The sequence below is a fragment of the Dendrobates tinctorius genome, unplaced genomic scaffold, assembly GCF_039654945.1.
Source record: "Dendrobates tinctorius isolate UK_male_01 unplaced genomic scaffold, ASM3965494v1 ptg000060l, whole genome shotgun sequence".
Classification (NCBI taxonomy): domain Eukaryota; kingdom Metazoa; phylum Chordata; class Amphibia; order Anura; family Dendrobatidae; genus Dendrobates; species Dendrobates tinctorius.
The window spans coordinates 62,087,277-62,107,647 of record NW_027361728.1 but is presented as its reverse complement, the minus strand read 5'-3'; the positions used below and the strand labels follow the sequence as shown (position 1 = coordinate 62,107,647).

Genomic DNA, 20,371 nt, shown 5'->3' with positions numbered 1-20,371 from the left:
ACTGCAGCCACATGTCTCGTGATATATATACTTCAGCCCCAGTGTATCCTTTGTGATGTATATAGCTACGGTGTCTCATATGCGATGTATATACAACAGTCTTGGTGTCTCCTATGTTATGTATATACAATAGTCTGATTGTATTCTGTATGATGAACACAGCAGTCTCGGTGTCTCCTATGTGATGTATAGACAGCAGTCTCAGTGTCTCCTGTGTGATGTATATACAGCTGTCTTGGTTTTTCCTATGTGATGTATATACAGCAGTCTTGGAGCCCCCTATGTGATGTATATACTGCAGTCTTGGGGTCTCCTATGTGATGTATATACAGCAGTCTCGGGGTCTCCTATGTGATGTATATACAGCAGTCTCGGGGGTCTCCTATGTGATGTATACAACACTATAAGGGTCTCCTACGTGATGTATACCGCAGACGTCCCACTGATTGAGGTCTATAAATGATGCAAGACCAATGATGAAATTCCCACTATCAGGATACCTGCAGTGTAATCTGCATTTGTGTTCTGTATGACTTACTGGTGCGAGTTCTCTACAAAATTTGTCATCAAAAAGAGTTGACTGCTCTCCGGACCGACGCAAACCTGGAAAAGAAGTTGCGAGTAGCAACATTATCCATAGCACCAAACATCACAGCCGCTCCAAAGAGAAGCAGTTCCAGCCATCACATTAGGGATGAGTTAATTAAATGTTTAACCAAATAAAGCAGGGTAATTTTCAAGTTGATAATTTTATACGGCACCTGAAGGATGAAGTAAATATCCAAATGGCCCTCAGCAAAAGAAAGGTTCCTCACCACTGCCTTAGAGGAAGACAACAGTCAAGTCTCTTTGTACCCTGAAATTACTGCATTCATAGAATAATACAATCTATTTAAAGGGGTTTTCCCCATGAACAATGTTCATTTTTGTCAACCTATCTTGGAATAATAAGAAGTTCCACAATTGTATATGTTTTAAAAAAAAGTGCCCCTGTTATATACTGTGTAATTGTGGTCGTGTTTGGAAACCCCCCACAAGTGACACCATTTTGGAAACTAGACCCTCCCAAGGACACAGTGCAAAGCTCAGAAGAGAAGACGTGCCAAATTGGAGTTCAGATTTTGCTGGAGTGCTTTGAGGGTGCCATGTCACATTGACTGAGCCCCTGAGGTGCCAGAACAACAGAATCCCCCTATATGTGAACTTTTACAAACTACACTCCCCAATGAATTCATCTAGGGGTGCAGTGATCATATTGACACCACATGTGCCTCACAGAATTTTATACCACTAAGCAGTGAAGAAAGAATACATTACATTTTTACCACTAAAATGTTTTTAGCCCCAAGTTTTTAATTTTTCTAAGGGCTAATAGGAATTTTTTTTACAACAAACTGAGCTCCATTTTTTCCTGAGTGCGCCAATATCCTACATGTAGTCAGGAAATATTTTTCAGGCACAGTGCAAAGCTCAGAAGGCAAGGAGTGCCAGATTTTGCTGTTATGGTTTGCAGGTGCCATGACCCACTGGGAGAGCCCATGAGGTACCAGAACCCCCCATAAGTGACCCCATTTTACAAATTGCACCCCTCAATGAATTCATCTAGGGGTGCAGTGATCATATTGACACCAAGGGTGTGTCACAGAATTTTGGTAGTGCGAAAAAACTACAACTCGTCACATTAAAAACAAGCCTTCATTTGGCAATGTTGACGTAAAATAAAAAAGTTCTGATTTTTGGCAAAAGGGGAGGAAAAAACAGACACATAAAAAGAACGGGCAAAGGATTAAAATGGCCAGCAGATCATCTAAGCTTTTAGTTAGTATTTATTGACAGGGCACATGGTCTACACATTATTATGCATTTTTTTGTAATTTCTTATGTGCACTTCATCTGGAAGCAAGAATTGCTCTGGATCACATATTAGTGTGACCATCGACTTTTTGCAATGTGCTGAGCTTTCGAAAGATGCTTGCAAAGTGTTTTCTTTGTGCGTTTCTCAGTAGGCTTGTCTTTCAAGTCCACAAGTAGAAGATTGAATGCATGACAACCTGCAAATATTTTGAAAGCATAGCAACGCCTCATTTGGATTGCTGATAAAATTACATTCTCTCATGAACATTCTTTAATCACTGGATTCTGATACATTTTTAATGCAAGGCATTAAGTTCACTTTTTTTGGATGCTATCGAGACGATACGTATTAATACATTAGCTTTTATTCCCCTATTTCCATCAGCGTTACTGAAGGATTGCATACTAATTAAGAGTATATGTGTCCTGATACCAAATCATTGCTAACTGGACTTGCATTCGTTTTGGCAATTATTCTAGCCACCAAGCAAAGTTTTTTATGTCTTTTTTTTTTTAAATACAAGTACATGGTAGATAAACTACCTAAAAGTATGATCAGCTTATGAACCCAAGTACTTGATCAAAGGTGAGAAAAATGGTCTTTGTTACTAACAGGAGCATCCACTTCACAGTTGTGGGGAAAAAATTGATTGCACATCAAAATTTAGTACATCCATCTATATCTGCTAAGAAATATTTCTATTTCTACAAATTAACATGAGGTCTTATTACTCATTGTGATCAAATTGTGTAAGCCCACTTGCTACTTCTATGTGACCTGACCTCGTTTCGGCCTCATTCAGATGTCCATTTTTTCCGTTGACAAGAAAATCGGACCTATTATTCTGATCAGACACTGATCTCAGTCTGATCAGAGTGTGGTAGGAGTGTCATCTGATTTTCTTGTATTTAAAAAAAAATTGTCCACATTCTCCATTCTGACAGTCCGTGAAAATTTCACCACACTGGCATATCATCCGAGGGCAGTCTGATTTTTTTCATGGCCCCATTGACTTCCATTGCTGATGTTGATCTGACCCTCTAATCAAAATTGGACATTTCCAAAATTTTTAGCAAAAGACTCATTCCAAAGAAAAAAATCGACAAAGTGAATAGACTGTGCTGTGAATATACTATCACAGGTACAAGTGCTTTCTCTGAAAACCACGGATTGCACTCTTACGCAAAAATTAGCCGTCTGATTGAGGCCTTAAGTTGATTTCTTCTATGTGTAGCACCAACTGAACAGATCACAAAAACTTGTGATGCCAGGCCATGGCTTGTGAACAAATAGCATCCACTATACAGTCTCCTGCTAATCAAAAAACATCTAAGTCAAATGAGTGCCGTGTTTGTACCTGAACAAAAAATTACCCGTAAAGGACAGAACTCCTTCTGTAGTTCAGCTCATAACAAGTGTTGATTGGTTTGAGGGCGGCCATTGCAAATTGTATGGAGACAAACAGTAGTCTATACAATCGCTCGGTCCCCATGCAGTTTGCATATTGTTGGCCGCTCATCCCCGATTTGCACAAGCTGATGTGCTACCAAAAGATGTTCTTTTAGGCTGCATAAAGTATGTAATAAGTCGACAAAATGTTTTTCTTATTCTTTAGCTGGAGGTAGCCATTGGTAGTAGCCATTTTACATGGTTTAATACATGGAATGAGTGTTTTTTAACTTAAAAAAATAGAAATATTTCCTTGTAAAAGCTTTGGTTCATTTAGTCCATGGCAGATCAGATTTTACAGAACAGTCAAGATTAAGGGGCCTCAATAATGCCTCCGGTGCAAAAATGAAAATTGGAATCTGCTTTCTTTTGGAGATGATGTTTTTGACCATTTTTATTTTTTTATGTTATATTATTTGTTATACAGTATTACACTTACAATATAATATTGGTTTCAGAAGACTACACAGGCAGTAGCTAAGGAAAATTCCAAGGGAGAGCAACTATGAAACTGTAGAAATGAGACTTTGTAATGGAGTTGTAACTAGCGAAGAAATAAATACTAAACATTTACTATGCCCCATCACAACATAATGTCTAGTAAAAGCAGCCAAGGGGTATCATAATTGGTTATCCCCCCATTATGGTGTTTTGAGATTCCAAGTAAATTTACCCTTCTTCATTAGACATATATATCTGAATTAGCGGACACTCATTTTATAGATGGAATTTTATTGTCTACGCAAATTATCTGTTACAAAAAAAGAACGTGAACCCAAGCCAGGACATGTTGAAGAAACACTGTTCATATGGTTTCCAAGAGTCAAACTTAACTTGACGAATTAAAACTGGGCAGTGCAAGGAGAGCAGGGAAAATGTTGTGACTGTATTGGTTTGCTAAATTGCAGGAGAAAAAACACATAAAGCAAAAAAAAGCACTCCCAGGAATACATGCCAACCCTGTGATTTCTGAAGGTTATCTAGGGATACTTTAAAAAAAAGCAGAGTACAAAGTCTAAACTTACAGGAATAAAAAGTAAGTTGCATTTCAAGTAAAAGTAACCACGAGCCTAGGTTGTCTGCATTCCTGATTACAATGAGTCATTGGCACATGTGCAGTGATCCGCTCTACAAGCCCAACTAGGATAATAGAGAGTAGATGGAGGGCCTCCCGTCTTGGTAGTTGCGAGTGTGGTGATGTTCTACAGCTCTAGAAAGTGGTCCGATATTAATCGTTACAATGTGGTCTGCCCCTGTGAATCGTACATTTATTTAACATAGGAAGTTATTTGCTTTATTTAAAAAATCACGTCTTTTAGTAGTGTATATGATTGTAACAGAATTTTAAGAAACTGTCTTGTCCATTGCCCAGACAATCCATTAAATAATTGTGCACTGCTTAATGTGTAAGGGAGTATTGCCATCTTATGAAATGATAGTCACATAAAGTGACTGCAGACTTGAACATTAAAGTGGTTGTCCACTACTAGGACAAACCCTTCTTGATCTGGATGTTTTCCCCAGTGAAAAGAAAAATACTTATACTCACCTCCCATGCCGGTCCGTTCAATCGGTGTTGGCACTCGCGTTCCAGGGGCTCCTATGCAGTTGTTATGGCATGGTTGTTTTGCGCCCAATCAGCGCTGGCGTCGCTGTCCCCACCTTCGGACATATAAATAATCAAGGAGGAGTGAGCTGCCAACCACAGCTCTCACGTCTTGATTGTTTATGTCCCAAGACGGGGACAGTGATGCCAGAGCTGACTAGGCGCAGGATGCATGTGTCATAACAACCCCAGGAATACAAGTGGCTGTGTGTTTGAGCTCATTGTCTTGCTGAAATGTCCACCCTCATTTCATCTTCATCATCTTGGTAGATGGCAGACTATTTTTATCAAGTATGTCTCTTTGAAACAATTGTATCTGTTGAAATACTGTTTAGAAATACTTTTGTATCCAATGCCATCAACATGTTTTGCAACAATAAGGCTATGTGCACACGCTGCGGTTTTTGCTGCGGTTCTGCTGCGTTTTTTTGCTGCGGATCTGCAGCGGTTCTGCAGACAGTGTACAGTAGCATGTTATCCTATGGGATTTACAATCTGCTGTGCACATGCTGCGGATTTTTAACTGCGAAAAAGCTGCGGTTTTGAATCCGCAGAAAGAAATGACATGTCACTTCTTTTCTGCGGATTCTGCTGTGTTTTACCATCTCCTCCATTGTAGAGATGATAAACTGCAGGGAAAACCGCAGGTCATTTTACCAGCGGTTTTACCTGCGGTTCCGCAGATAAAAAATCCGCAGCGTGTGCACATAGCCTAAGGTTGCAAAGGTCTTGAAACGGCTCACTGGCTATACCTATCATGAGATGTTTCTTGTATAATAATAATCTTTATTTTTATATAGCGCTAACATATTCCGCAGCACTTTACAGTTTGCACACATTATCATCACTGTCCCCAATGGGGCTCACAATCTAAATTCCCTATCTTTGGAATGTGGGAGGAAACCCACGCAAACACGGGGAGAACATACAAACTCCTTGCAGATGTTGTCCTTGGTGGGATTCGAACCCAGGACCCCAGCGCTGCAAGGCTGCAGCACTAACCACTGAGCCACCGTGCTGCCACCGTGATGAACAGCGGTAGTTATCCCACCGCTGCCACCAATATGTGACGAACAGCCCACCACCGTTCGTCCAATACGGCGACTAACGGGGGTCCCGCTGCCACCAAAACGCGACGACAGCGGACCCTGTGTCACCACTATGTCACAATCCCACCACTGACACGGGTGTATCAGCGGACGGAGGGACGCGACACACTGCCAGCACACGGCTATCACAGGCGCTGTGGGGGCTTATCTTAGTTATCCCACCACTGGCACCATGTGACAAAAATATCCAGCAAGCTAATCTTGCTCTACAATTTGCCGCAGGGGGGGTATTTTGGGTGCCCCACCACTGCTATCAATCTTCTAAGTACTGCGGGGATTTCTGTACATCCCACTTTCTCAGTTCCACTTTGGAACTCGCAGCTCTCCGGCGCCCCACTTACCCTCAGGTCAGTCAGGGAACTGTACCTAGGATAATTAGTCGCCGGACGGGCTGCCTGTTGTGAACCGGCAATTAGGCTTCTGCAGTAAGGGAATTATCAATGCTGTGGCCGCAGCCCCTCATTCAGCAATATATGACCCTTCTGTACTGCCAGCAAGCCGCAATCACCGTACACATCGCACTGCCACTAGCTCCTGGTTTCTCCGCTTAAGTTATAGACTCAAGGGAGGGGTTCGAAGCCAACCCGACAAATTAGTAGCGATTATCTAACAAAGCCGTATAGTTCGATTCTTAGAGCATGGAGACAGGCTAAATATTTAATCATTTATTCCCCGAAAAAGTAGGGCAGTGATTACAGATAAAAGTTGCTATAAAATTGAGACAATAGATATGTACATTAGACAAGTATAAAATAAAAGATGGATGAACGTAGAAAGTAACACTCACATGTGGTCAGTTGGTGTTAGGCATCCCATGTGGCTTTAAGGGGGGTGGAGGCGGAGCTGCGCATCTCCGCTCATGTGTCAGTCTCTCTAGCACGAGGACTTGAGTATGGCACCTTGATAATGAAACACCTTTTTATAGGCCATCAGTTGAACCAGCTGATACTATTTTTCACTAAGTGGTAGTATTGCTTTCTAATAACTGATAGATTTCAGCTGGTGTCGTGACTTTCCATGGCGTTACACACCTTTCTTACTTCATGTGTTCAATACTTTTTCCTATGCCATTTCCATTATTACACATAACTTAATTTATCATCACGAAACAATCACTGACCTCAGGGAGACCAGTCTGTGGATGGATACCTGGCCTTGGTATTTCCCTTGTCATATCTGTAAACTCGTAAAGAGCTGGATATTGACTTAAAGGGCCACTTAATATGGTGGTAATGGAGGTTTCCGAAAGGAGCCACCCCTTGGCTGGGTCCTTCCCTGGAGGAAGATCTGGATAGTCCCGTGTTTGAGACTCTTAAATGAGGCTCCACGGACTTTATTTGCATAACTTAATTTATGGACATCTATGATTTGCTTGTGTGGATTGGATGGATAGTTACTGACATCTTGTGAGAATTTCAAGTCAATAGCACCTTTAGAAATATATTTACTTAGAACATTAGTGACGTGTTCAATACTTATTTTACCCGCTGTATGTATGTAGTAAGTAAATTAGAGATACCACTAACCTGCGCTGGATGCACATTACATGGGGGCTGGTCATACATTTCATCGTTAGACGATAATAAGCAGGAATTGATGACAACACATTGCTTTTACCACCAAAACCTTTTGTATAAATATTTTAACATGGGGGAAATCAAGTCCTATTGTGTAATAGTTCTCATCTGCTCACTGAGTACAGCACCGACGCTTCCTTATGGACAATGTTACAACTCAGCTATAATATAGTATTATGAGAATTGCCTAGAGAAATAAATCTCATATTCTGGTTATATTGTTCTGCAGCCCCAGAAGACGCTCTATAGGATCAGCCGGCGCTGTTAGTATAAATATATGGACCTCACCATGGCAACTGACAGGCGATAGACGTGGATCTCGCTGTACAGCAGGCCTCTGCCATGTCGTTATTTGCATGCCTCTTCCCATGTGTGCTGTCATTCCTTTCCTGGTCAACAAGTGATTAAAACCAGTATTTGTTAGTTCTTTGTTCCAGGTAACAGCAGCCTGTTTAACCCCTCACGGGGCTGCATGGAAAATCTCCTAACAAAGTGAACAAAATGTACAGAGAGGTGAACTCTAATTTGTTCCACAGGGAAGAATGAATAATTGAGCACGGGCTGCTAATTACTGACGCTTCTTGCCAGGCCTTTCTTAGCTTGTTATCTGGTCTGAGCTTTCGGCCAGACCTACAAGCTTAGCAAGAAAGAAAATCTTAAGTTTGAAGTCTAAGGGTACCGTTACACTTAGGCCTCTTTCACACATCAGTTTTTTGCCTTCAGGCGCGATCCGGCTTTTTTTTGTAAAACCGGATCCGGCAAAATGCAATGCCGGATCCAGTTTTTCCCCATTGACTTGCATTAGCGCCGGATCGTGCCGGATGGCATTGCGTTTCATCCGTTTTTTGCCGACCCCGGCAACTTGTCCCATTCCGGCGTCTGGAAAAAACGGCTACTGTAACGTTTTTTGTCTCCAGCGAAAAAGCCGGAAGCGCCGGATCCGGCGCTTCCAGCTTATTGCTACAATGAAAGTCTATGGGCGCCGGAATGCGCCGGATCCAGAAAAAGACGGATCCAGCCACCGGATCCGGTTTTTTAAGTCTGCGCATGCTCAGATCCAATTGGCCAGCCCCCAGGAACAGATATAACCTGCTAGACGGATCCAGCAAAAAAACGGATCCGTTTCTACAGTTCTCCAAAATTTATGCCGGATCCGTTTTTTCTAAAAATAGCCGGATCCTGCCTGACGGCAAAAAACTGATGTGTGAAAGTAGCCTAAGCGATGCACCAGCGTTCCCGACAACGATATGACGCAGTCAGGATCACTGGTGCATCGCTAAGTGGTCGCTAGTGAGCTGCCACACAGGCAGATCTCACCAGCGACATCGCTGGGGTCGGGGGTCGCTACTTACCTGTCAGACGCGGCGATCCTGACGTCCTCCCGCCCGCGTCCACGCGTCGCTCGTCGGCGCCACAGGAAGCCCAGCAGGAAGCTGACGACGAGAAATGATCCAGGACCTTCTCGCGCGACCAGCGATAATCAGCGGGGGAGCCGGTCGGAGGTAAGTATCACATGCAGCGATATCGCTAGCAATATCGCTGCTACGTCACAAAATCGGTGACTTTACAGCGATATTGCTAGCGATATCGCAGTGTGTAACGGGGGCTTAAGGGCAGTTTCACCCTGGCAGAGCTCGTTTCTCAGTCTGTTTATTAAGGACAAGTCAGAAGTAGAACCAGGAGGCATCATACAGGTTCCACTTTGACATTTTCCAACCACTTTGAATTAGCTTTGCCCCGAAAAACGACATGAAAATCTACCACAAAAACTGGGCTGTTTAAAAACAAAAATGTGTATGTGAAACCATACATGCAATATGCTAAAATTACACTCATGAAATATGTATTTAATTATTTTACTCACTTATATAGGGCCATCTCACAATCTACAGGGTGGGCCATTTATATGGATACACCTAAATAAAATGGGAATGATTGGTGATATCAACTTCCTGCTTGTGGCACGTTAGTATATGGGAGGGGGGAACTTTTCAAGATGGGTGGTGGCCATGGTGGCCATTTTGAAGTGGCCCCACCCGGGTGTATCCATATAAATGGCCCACCCTGTAGATTCCCTAACATTATGTCTTTGGAATGTGGGAGGAAACCCACGCAAGCATCGGGAGAACATACAAACTCCTTGCAGATGTTGTTCTTGGTGGGATTTGATCCCAGGACCCCAGCGCTGCAAATCAACAGTGCTAACCACTGAGCCACCGTGCTGTAGAAGTTATACTGCATTTTGTACTTCTGTCACCTCCCAATGAGCTTTTTTTTTTCTTGGAAGAAGCCGTTTCAGAAAATGTTTTTTTTTTTTCACACGGAAAATGGAAAAATTGAACCGGTTGAGCATTGTATTCTCCTAGGCCCTGTGTTTATTATGTTCACACTGCACTTTTTTGTTCTAAAACTGGCAGTAAAATCGCTCACAAAACCCTCGAAAAAATCTTCCTATACGTTTCTATGGAAAAACAACTTGCTGTTCACATGTTCAAACTTTAAAATGTGCCGAGCGTTTAAAAGAAGTAACGTGTCCATTTGCATCTTCCGCTCTGAACGTGCTCCATTATAGTTGTAGTTCTGCATGTTACAATGCAATCAATGGGAAGGCTATAGAATGCCTTAAGATGGTAGCTCGTCTTTTTGTACATTTTGTAAGTTTTTACGTCAAGAGACGCTTGCATTTTTTTAAATTGATTAATGGATTTTCAAAAACGTGAGACAAACAGCCATAAAAAGACACCCACAAATGGTAGGTTACTTACAACACGCTTGGCTCGAAAAAGGGCTTTATGTACAGTTTAATTAAAGGGAACCTGTCACATGAAAAAAACGCTACTAACTTGCAGATATGGAGGTAGTCTGCAGGTTAATAGCGTTCTGAACCTGCGCAGTGCCTTCACTTGAAGCTCTGCTGCCCAGTGGAAATGAACATTATTCCTCCGCGTTAAGTTTCCAGTCATGGGGACAGCGCTGGCGCTCGTTCAGCCATTGCTCTGTGTATAGAGAGTGACGGCTGTACATGCGCCCCCGGCATTGACGGACAGCTCACTCAGCCGCCCCCCTGACTGGAAGCTGAACGCTGCCGGGAGGTAATGACTTTTGGGTTTTCATTGGCTGTAAGCCATAATCATCAACATTAACAGAAATAAACACTTGAAATAGATCACTGTTTGTAATGACTCTATATAATATATGAGGTTTCACTTTTTGTATTGAAGAACTGAAATAAATTAACTTTTTGATGATATTCTAATTTTGTGAGATGCACCTGTAGATACAGTGAGGGCTCTAACTGCTTAGATGCCAATAGTGACTGTGGCATCTCAGGGGTTAAATGCCTGGGATACTAGACGTACAAGTGGTTCAATCTGGAGCAACATCTTTATGAATGAGTGTGTGTATGTCTGCCATATGTACGTGGGCTTCGGCTTAGAATGATTGTGGCATGTGAGGAATAAGTACATGCTATAATTGGCCCTCGTCAAGGGTAAGGATGTTCCCATCAGTCATAGTTTACGTTGTTCTGAGTCACATCTTTTGTCAGTAATGACTAGTTTGGTAGTACAGTATTCTAGTCCTAGCATTCTGATAAGGGCCATCTGAGTGATTTTCTTTCCTGCAACTACCCATATAAATCCCACTGGTGGCATCACTGATTGTATAATTATGATAATATACTTTTCAAGATTACTAGAGGTGGTAACATGATTGATTATAATGTGGTAAGAATGTAGATCTTCTGCACAGTGACAATTGTTAAAGGGAATCTGTCTCCAGGTTTTTTCTACCCTATTTGAGATCGGGAGATGTACATGGACTTATGGCTGACACCGCAGTGCTGATGGAGGACCTCAGCGGCCACCATAGGAGTCTGCACAGGCTTATGTGTGCTGATGGTAACAGATGACAAAACAAATCTCTGTGTAGTGTGATTCTGCTATATAATATTGCCTTCCATCGGTCTTCTTAATAGTAACATACATCTGCAGATTCTGACTACACAGAGTTTGTAGTCTGTTACCACGGAGACGCCTCGTTCTTTAGAGGAGCTGTACATACAAAACAATAGGAGACTTTTAGAACCAGTGTAAAGTTGTGTATTTTTTCATTGCAGATGTGATGAACATCCCTTAGAAAGAAATCAAAGTGTCTGTGAGGCAATAAAATAGCAGGTTTCTAATATGGCAGCTACTCAGTAAACATAATAAAAGGACAGTTTTGTCTTACCCCTAACTTAACGTAGGTCTGAACAATTAAATAGTTGATAAATATTGCTTCAGCGTATAGATGCCTACTTGCTATAATTTAAAGTGATAGGACAGCTGTCACATCATTTTCTTAAAGGGGGATTACAGCGCCGCTTATCTCCCCCCATGTCATGTTTAGGGTGTGTGCACATGCTGCGGATTTTGATGCGGATCCGCAGCGTTTCTGGCCCTGTGGGTCTGCAGCAGAATCTGCTGCGTTGTACAGTACCATTTTACTCTATGTAAAATGGAAACCGCTGTGCACATGCTGCGGAATTTTCCGCACGGTTTTGCTGCGGTTTCAAATCCACAGAAAGAAATGACATGTCAATTCTTTTCTGCAGATTCCCATCTCCTTCATTGTAGAGGTGATAAACCGCAGGGCAAAACCGCAGCCTAATCCGCAGGTAAACTACGTGTGCACATACCCTTACAGATATCTGCCAGGTTCGATGTGTTAGCGGCAGACATCATCGATCTGTAGGTGTGACATCTTCTGCCTTGCTCACCTACCGATTTGAAGAATGTAGAGCTGGATGGCCCCTCTAAACTTATCAATATAAGCAAGCACTAATATGTCTAATAAGAGGTGGTGAGTTCTCCTTCAATAGAAGTCTTCAGAGGCTGGACAGACATCTGTCTGAGATGGTTTAGAGAATCCTCCATTGGGCAGATGGATGGACGCGATGATCCTGGAAGTCTCTTCCAACTCTAGCATTCTGTGATTCTATGTCAAACGTCTTGAATACTAAAAATCCCCTTGTGCATGTACTTTTCTTCACCTGGACCAAAAAGAAACAACTATTTATGTTTCTCTAATGATACAGTGAGGCAACAGCCTTCGTAAATCTTCCTTTGTAATTACCGTATTCAAGGTGATGACGTTAGCATATCTGGGTCATTCTGCAGCTCTCGGAAACGTTCTACTTACCTTGATTGTGAGTTAGTTTCCTTTAATACAAGAGCGATATCCAATTACATTACGATTTGTATTAGAAACATATAGTCTGATTTTAAAACACTAATAAGGTATTTTATACGGCCCTATAAATGTTCGATAAATCATTACAGATGTTACATTTACTGATGAACATTATGTCTTTGTCTCCACTCAGTCGGTGATTGAGGTCATGAACTGATCACCCTTGGTCTAAATTCCTGCACCAACCTAACAGAAGCTTACCTACAGGGCAGCTCTCATTTTTGGCCGATAGATGGAACTCTTAGGGTGAGGGACTCCCTCTGTTATGGTCATATTCACTAAAGAGGATAAAGTCTGAGTTTGTTTTGAGAAAAGGATGCCTAAAAATGGGTAAATTAGTGATTGAGGGGTGCTGCTCCCATAGCCAGAGTTTTGTAATTGGGCGGAGGTCTGTATACCGGTGCCTATCATCCAGCTGAAATGTACATTTGAGAGGAACATAGCAAAAACTAATATGGCATGGCTGAAAACATTGCAGAGAAAAATTATAAGTACTGATGGCCTGTGACTGGAGCTGATAGCACCTGCCAGTTTAACCATTCATGGAAAATCTTATAGATTTCCTTATTAATGTCTACACCAGTGGTGTCTAACATATAGATAAGAGATTGTCCTGCTGATTGGTGACAAATAAGGATATAAGTTGCCTGTGCTTGACAAATGGTCTTGAATCTGAAACATTTCACATTAAAATCCACAAGGGTTGAAAGTGACTTTGTCTGCTTTAGTATTAAATGGAATAGGGAAATAATAATAATAATTTTATTTCTATAGCGCCAACATATTCCGCAGCACTTTACATTATAGAGGGGACTTCTACAGACAATAGATATTATAGCATACCAATAAACACAGACAATAGATAATATAGCATACCAATAAACACATAGATCAAAACAGATACCAAGAGTAGGGAGGGCCCTGCTCACAAGCTTACAATCTATAAGGAAAAAGGGGAGACACGAAAGGTGGATGGTAACAATTGCTTTTATTATTTGGACCAGCCATAGTGTACGAATCGGGTGTTTCTGTTGCTGCATGAACCAGTTAACAGTCTAAATATGTAACAGTACAGACACACAGGGCTATTAAAAACATAAAGCACGTTAGAACATGATGCAGGGAACCTGGTTATGGTAAAAATTTTGAATGAGCCACACAGGGATATTTAGGTTAATGCGTTAAGGCAATAGGCCAGTCTGAACAAATGCCTTTTTAGGGCACACATAAAACTGTGGGGATTAATTGTATTAAACTGGGTAGTGCATTCCAAAGAATTGGTGCAGCATGTCAAAAGTCTTGGAAACAGGAGTGGGAGGTTCTGATTATTGAGGATGTTAACCTCAGGTCATTAGCAGAACGGAGGGCACAGGTAGGGTCGTAGGCTGAGACGAGGTAGGAGATGTAGGGTGGTGCTGAACAATGGAGTGCTTTGTGGGTGAGGGTAATAAATTTATACTGAATTCTGGAGTGGATGGGTAACCACTGTGTAAGGACTGGCACAAGGTAGAGGCATCGGTATAACGATTGGTGATGAATATGATCCTAGTTTCAGCATTCAGATCAGATTGGAGAGGGGAGAGTATGGTAAGAGGGAGACCGATTAGTAGAGGGTTACAATAGTCCAGACAAGAATGAATAAAAGAAACAGTAAGAGTTTTTGCAGAGTGGAAAGTAAAAAAGGATCGAATTCTAGAAATGGTTTTGAGGTGCAGTTAACCAGAGCGAGCCAGTGATCGGATGGGGGGGTGAATGAAAGCTCGCAATCAAGTATGACCCCTAGACGGCGGGCATGTTGCTGGGGAGTAATCGTGGAACCACACACGGAAATGGCAATGTCGGGGATAGGTAGGATAGTAGAGGGAGGAAACACGAGGAGTTCAGTTTTTGACAGGTTCAGTTTCAGATAGAGGGAGGACATGATGTTAGAGACAGCGGTAAGGCAATCACTGGTGTTTTCCAAAAAGGCAGGTGTGATATCAGGAGAAGAAGTGTATAATTGGGTGTCATCAGCATAGAGATGGTACTGGAACCCAAATCTACTGATTGCTTGACAATAGGGGCAGTATATAAAGAGAAGAGGAGGGGGCCTCGAACCGAACCTTGAGGAACCCCAACAGTAAGGGTCCCGTCACACACAGCGATCTCGCTAGCGAGATCGCTGATTTTGTGACACAGATGACAAGAGCGAGCCAGTGATCGAATGTGGGGGGCAAGGGAAAGCTCGGAGTCAAGTATGACCCCAAGACAGCGGGCATGTTGCTGGGGAGTAATAGTGGAACCACACACGGAAATGGCAATGTTGGGTATAGGTACATTAGTAGAGGGAGGAAACACAAGGAGTTCAGTCTTTGACAGGTTCAGTTTCAGATATAGTGAGGACATGATGTTAGACACAGCGTTTAGACAATCGCTGGTGTTTTCTAGAAAGGCTTTCGTGATGTCAGGAGAAGAAGCGTATAATTGGGTGTCATCAGCATAGAGATGGTACTGGAAACCAAATCTACTGATTGTTTGACCAATAGGGGCAGTGTACAAGGAGAAGAGGAGGGGGCCTAGAATCGATCCTTGAGGAGCCCCAACAGTAAGGGGAAGGTGAGAGGAGGAGGAACCGGCAAGAGATACAGTAAAGGAGTGGTCAGAGAGATAGGAGGAGAACCAGGAGAGAACGGTGTCCTTGAGGCCAATGGAACGGAGCATAGTGAGGAGGAGCTGATGATCCACAGTGTCGAATGCTGCAGAGAGATCCAAGAGAATTATCATAGAGTAATGACCATTTGTCACGCTCGCGCCTTGGCTGAATGGCGCGAGCCAGGGGGTTGTGGCCCCACTGTGCCACAAACCAGACTACCCTGCAAGGGGCGTAACTACGGCAGCTACCTCGGTCTTCACTGGAGCCTCTGATGGTGAGGTCAGGCTTGTGCGGCAGATAGCTGTCGGGTGCCACTCCAGGGTGGTGTCTGGCTGTGGCTGCTGATCCCACTCGGGGACAAGTCACTTGGACAGGTGCTATAGACAGGCAGGCAGGTAGACACGACAGGCACGGCTGAGACACTGGGCAAGCGGGCACGGCTTGGAGACACTGGGCAAGCGGGCACGGCTTGGAGACACTGGGCAAGCAGGCATGGCTTGGAGACACTGGGCAAGCGGGCACGGCTTGGAGACACTGGACACGGCTTGGAGACACTGGGCAAGCGGGCACGGCTTGGAGACACTGGACACAGCTTGGAGACACTGGGCAAGCGGGCCCGGCTTGGAGACACTGGACACGGCTTGGAGACACTGGGCAAGCGGGCGCGGCTTGGAGACACTGGACATGGCTTGAAGACACTGGGCAAGCGGGCACGGCTTGGAGACACTGGACACGGCTTGGAGACACTGGGCAAGCGGGCACGGCTTGGAGGCACTGGACACGGCTTGGAGACACTGGGCAAGCAGGGCACGGCTTGGAGACACTGGACACGGCTTGGAGACACTGGGCAAGCGGGCACGGCTTGGAGACACTGGACACGGCTTGGAGACACTGGGCAAGCGGGCACGGCTTGGAGACACTGGACACAGCTTGAAGACACTGGGCAAGCGGGCACGGCTTGGAGACACTGGACAGGTAGGTGACGGCTTGAGACACAGGGCAAGCAGGAGTGGTATATGAGAGAACAGGTTTGGACCTGTTCACACAGGAGGTGCAGGTATGAATAGAGGCAGGAAAGAGTGGAATATGAAGGGACAGGTTTGGACCTGTTCACACAGGAGGTGCAGGTAGGCAGAGCCGCAGGAGTGCGGAGCAGGCAGAGCCGCAGGAGTGCGGAGCAGGCAGAGCCGCAGGAGTGCGGAGCAGGCAGAGCCGCAGGAGTGCGGAGCAGGCAGAGCCGCAGGAGTGCGGAGCAGGCAGAGCGGCTAGGGAGCCGTGCAGACAGAGCGGCTAGAGAGCCGTGCAGACAGAGCGGCTAGAGAGCCGTGCAGACAGAGCGGTGAGGGTGCAGATGCACAGATAAAGCTGCGAGGGTGCAGATGCACAGATAAAGCTGCGAGGGTGCAGATGCACAGATAAAGCTGCGAGGGTGCAGATGCACAGATAAAGCTGCGAGGGTGCAGATCCACAGATAAAGCTGCGAGGGTGCAGATGCACAGATAAAGCTGCGAGGGTGCAGATGCACAGATAGGGAGGACACAAGGAAAGACACGGCAGAGAAGGAACCACAAACAAGGAGACTGACAGACAGAGGTAAGACTGAGTTCAGACAGAGACACAGGGACAAAGACACAAGGACAAGGATATTCTGCCTCCTGGCAGGCGGACAGAGAACAGACAAGGCACTGGGAACAAGACTCAAGGGCCAGGATATTCTGCCTCCTGGCAGGCGGACAGAGAAATGCTAGGCAAGGTACCAAGACACAAGAGTACGCAGTAAGAGCCTTCAGAGAAGGCAAGACATAGGACAGGGCCTGGCTGGCTCAGCAGCAAGGAGCTAACTGAGTTTAGACATTGCACAGGCAATGTTCCAGTGGGTGTGGCAGGGTAAAATAGCCCAGGGCTCTAGGGGATTGGTCAGGGACCCATTAGCCAGGTGCACCCAGACTGCATAAGAACCAGAGAGTTCAGGCGCCGCCCCCCTATACACACAGTCAGGAAACATGGAGAGCAAGCAGGAAAACAAGAGGCATAGCACATGGAGCTCAGGGCTGGCAACAGACAGATTTCACAGCATGGCTTGAAGCAGAAAGTAAGTTGGTGTGCGGGGGATGGGAGGCCATGCAGTGATGCCAGCAGGGTTGTTACACCATTTGATTTAGCTGTTAGTAGATCATTAGAGACTTTAGTGAGGGCAGTTTCAGTAGAGTTTAAAGAGCGGAAACTGGATTGGAGAGGGTCGAGAAGAGAGTTTTCAAAGAGATAGCGGATAAGACAGGAGTGGACCAGGCGTTCCAGGAGTTTAGAGATGAAGGGAAGATTAGAGAAAGGTCTATAGTTAGCGGCACAGTTTTGGTCGAGGGAGTAGGAGGTTGAGTAGGGAATGAAAAGTGTCAAAGAGACGTTTCGCGTTGTTGGATAGTGAGGTGATGAGGGTGTTGAAATAGGTTTGTTTTGAGAGGTGAAGGGCAGTGTTGTATGTTTTAAGCATAAACTTAAAATGGATAAAATCTTCGGGTAGATTTGATTTTCTCCATAGACGTTCGGCTCACCTGGAGCACGCTGTAGGAAGCGTGTTTGCAGCATGTGCCAGGGTTGTTGCCAACTGTGCCTCGTTGTTCTATGTATAGGAGGTGCAGTTTCATCCAGGGCACTTTGAAGTGTTTCATTGTAATTCTTCAGTGCAGAATCGGGACATGAGAGGGAGGAGATAGGGGCCAATGATGACTGCAAGTTCTTCATAAGTTTTTGGGTGTTAATGGCCTGTATGTTTCTAAAAGTGTGGAAAGTGGGGGTGACCTGGGCGGGATGGCAGTTCTTGATAGAGAATGATAGAAGGTTGTGGTCAGAGAGCGGGAGAGGGGAGTTTGTGAAATCATCCACTGAGCAAAGTCGGGAGAAGACCAAGTCGAAGGAGTTTCCATCTTCATGCATGGGGGAGTTAGTATGCTGCGAGAGGGCGAAAGAGGAGGTTAGAGATAAAATGTGAGAAGCAGATGGTGATGGGGATGTTGAAGTCTCCCATGATGAGGGTGGGGATGTCACAGGAGAGATAGTGTGGAAGTCAGGTGGCAAAGTGATCCAGAAACTGATGGGAGGGGCCCGGAGGACGATACACCACCGCAACTCGCATGGAGAAGGGGACATAGAGTCTGACAGCATGGACCTCGAAAGAAGGGAAGACAAGTGAGGATACTTTTGGGGTTTTTACCTGAAAGGAACATTTGGGTGATAGGAGCAGACCAACACCTCCACCTGCTCTGTTGTCTGATCTTGGGGTATGAGAGAAGTGTAGTCCACCATACAAAAGAGCAGCAGGAGCGGTAGTGTCTGACTGCTAGATCCAGGTTTCAGTAAGAGCCAGAAGGTTAAGAGAATCAGAAAGGAAGAAGTCATGGATGAAAGAAAGTTTATTACACACTGAGCAAGAATTCCAAAGGGCACAATTAAAAGAGATAGAAGGCATGCATGGAATATTAATAAGATTAGAGGTGTTTCTGAGTGTACAAATTGAGGGGTTCGACTTACTATAACATGAGGGGCCGGTGTTGGGAGAGATGTCTCCCGCGACTGAATGGATCTGTGCTGTTTAGCAATGTGAAAAAAGCGTGAGTGCTATACATAGGAGAGGAAAGGACAGAGGAGCCGATATGGATGTTGTTTAAAGAGTTAATCCAAGGGTAATCCAAATGTACAGAGAATAGATTTATTAATGTGTCTTACCTGTCTCCTGCCCTGTCTAACTGCCATGTTATAACTGCCTGTACTTTGATAAATGTACATAAATGCCCCCTGCATAAATGCTTTCCCAGGCTATGTCTGAATATATAGGAAGCCATTTCTAAGAGCTCTTACTTTTTTTTTTCACTCGTTAGCAATCAATCAAACTAAGTTGAGACATCAGGACACAATAAATGTAGTCAGCAGATAAACTAGTGTCCAGGCCTACATGGATCATAAACCACTTTGAAAAGTTACTTGACCTCATAGCATAAGGGGACAAGCAGAGTAAATTGAAAAAACTGTATACCATTACATATGCTGCAAAGATGAATTACACAGGTAGGACACATGCATGATTCAGTGAAGTTGCTGGAAAGAGTTATAAATACCTGTATGAAGAGAATAGAGATGCGTGTTAGATTCAGCCATGTTATAACTGCTACATGGATCATCCTAGTGCCATAAATTCAAGATGGATTTGTAACCCCATGCTTGTACCAAATTACCACAGAGTCGTTCACCTTAGAGGTTGTTCAGTGAGAGGACTCAAAATTGGGGGTCAATACATGGTAACGAGAGGTGGTGAGTCCTCCCATGGAAGTCTTCAAACAGAGGCTGGACAGATATCTGTCTGGGACGATTTAGTGAATCCTGCTTTGAGCAGGGGGTTGAACCAGATGACGCAGGAGGTCCCTTCCAACTCTACCTGTCTATGATTCTATGTGAACGAGGGAAAATCTGCAGCAGCCGATCAGAGGTGTTTTGTAATGTCTAAGGGGTAAGGTTTCTCCTTGTGGAGAGTGACATACCAGCTCTGGTTTGTCAAGGTAAGGAGTAGTGATGAGCGAGTATTGTCGTTGCTCGGGTGGTCTCCGAGTAAGTTGGTGTGCTCCGAGATTTAGTTTTCGTCACCTCAGCTGCATGATTTGCGACTGCTAGACAGCTTGAATACATGTGTGGAATGCCTGTTTGTTAGGGAATTCCCACATGTATTCCGCCTGTCTACAAGTCGCAAATCGTGCAGCCGAGATGAGGAAAACTAAATCTCCGAGCACGCCAAAATACTTGGAGATCACCCGAGCAACGATGCTACTCGCCCATCACTAGTAAAGAGGCTTATTTGCCGTGCAATGCTACTCTGTGAAATGTAATATGCAAATTGCCTCTTCAGAGAGAGAAAGAGCGATC

At 44.3% G+C, this 20,371-nt stretch overlaps 1 protein-coding gene across 2 annotated transcripts in view; it reads left to right on the top strand.

Annotated features, from left to right (window-relative positions):
- Positions 1–20,371, top strand: part of LEKR1 (leucine, glutamate and lysine rich 1) — a 268,864-nt gene that overhangs the window by 205,999 nt on the left and 42,494 nt on the right. The window lies entirely within an intron of this gene.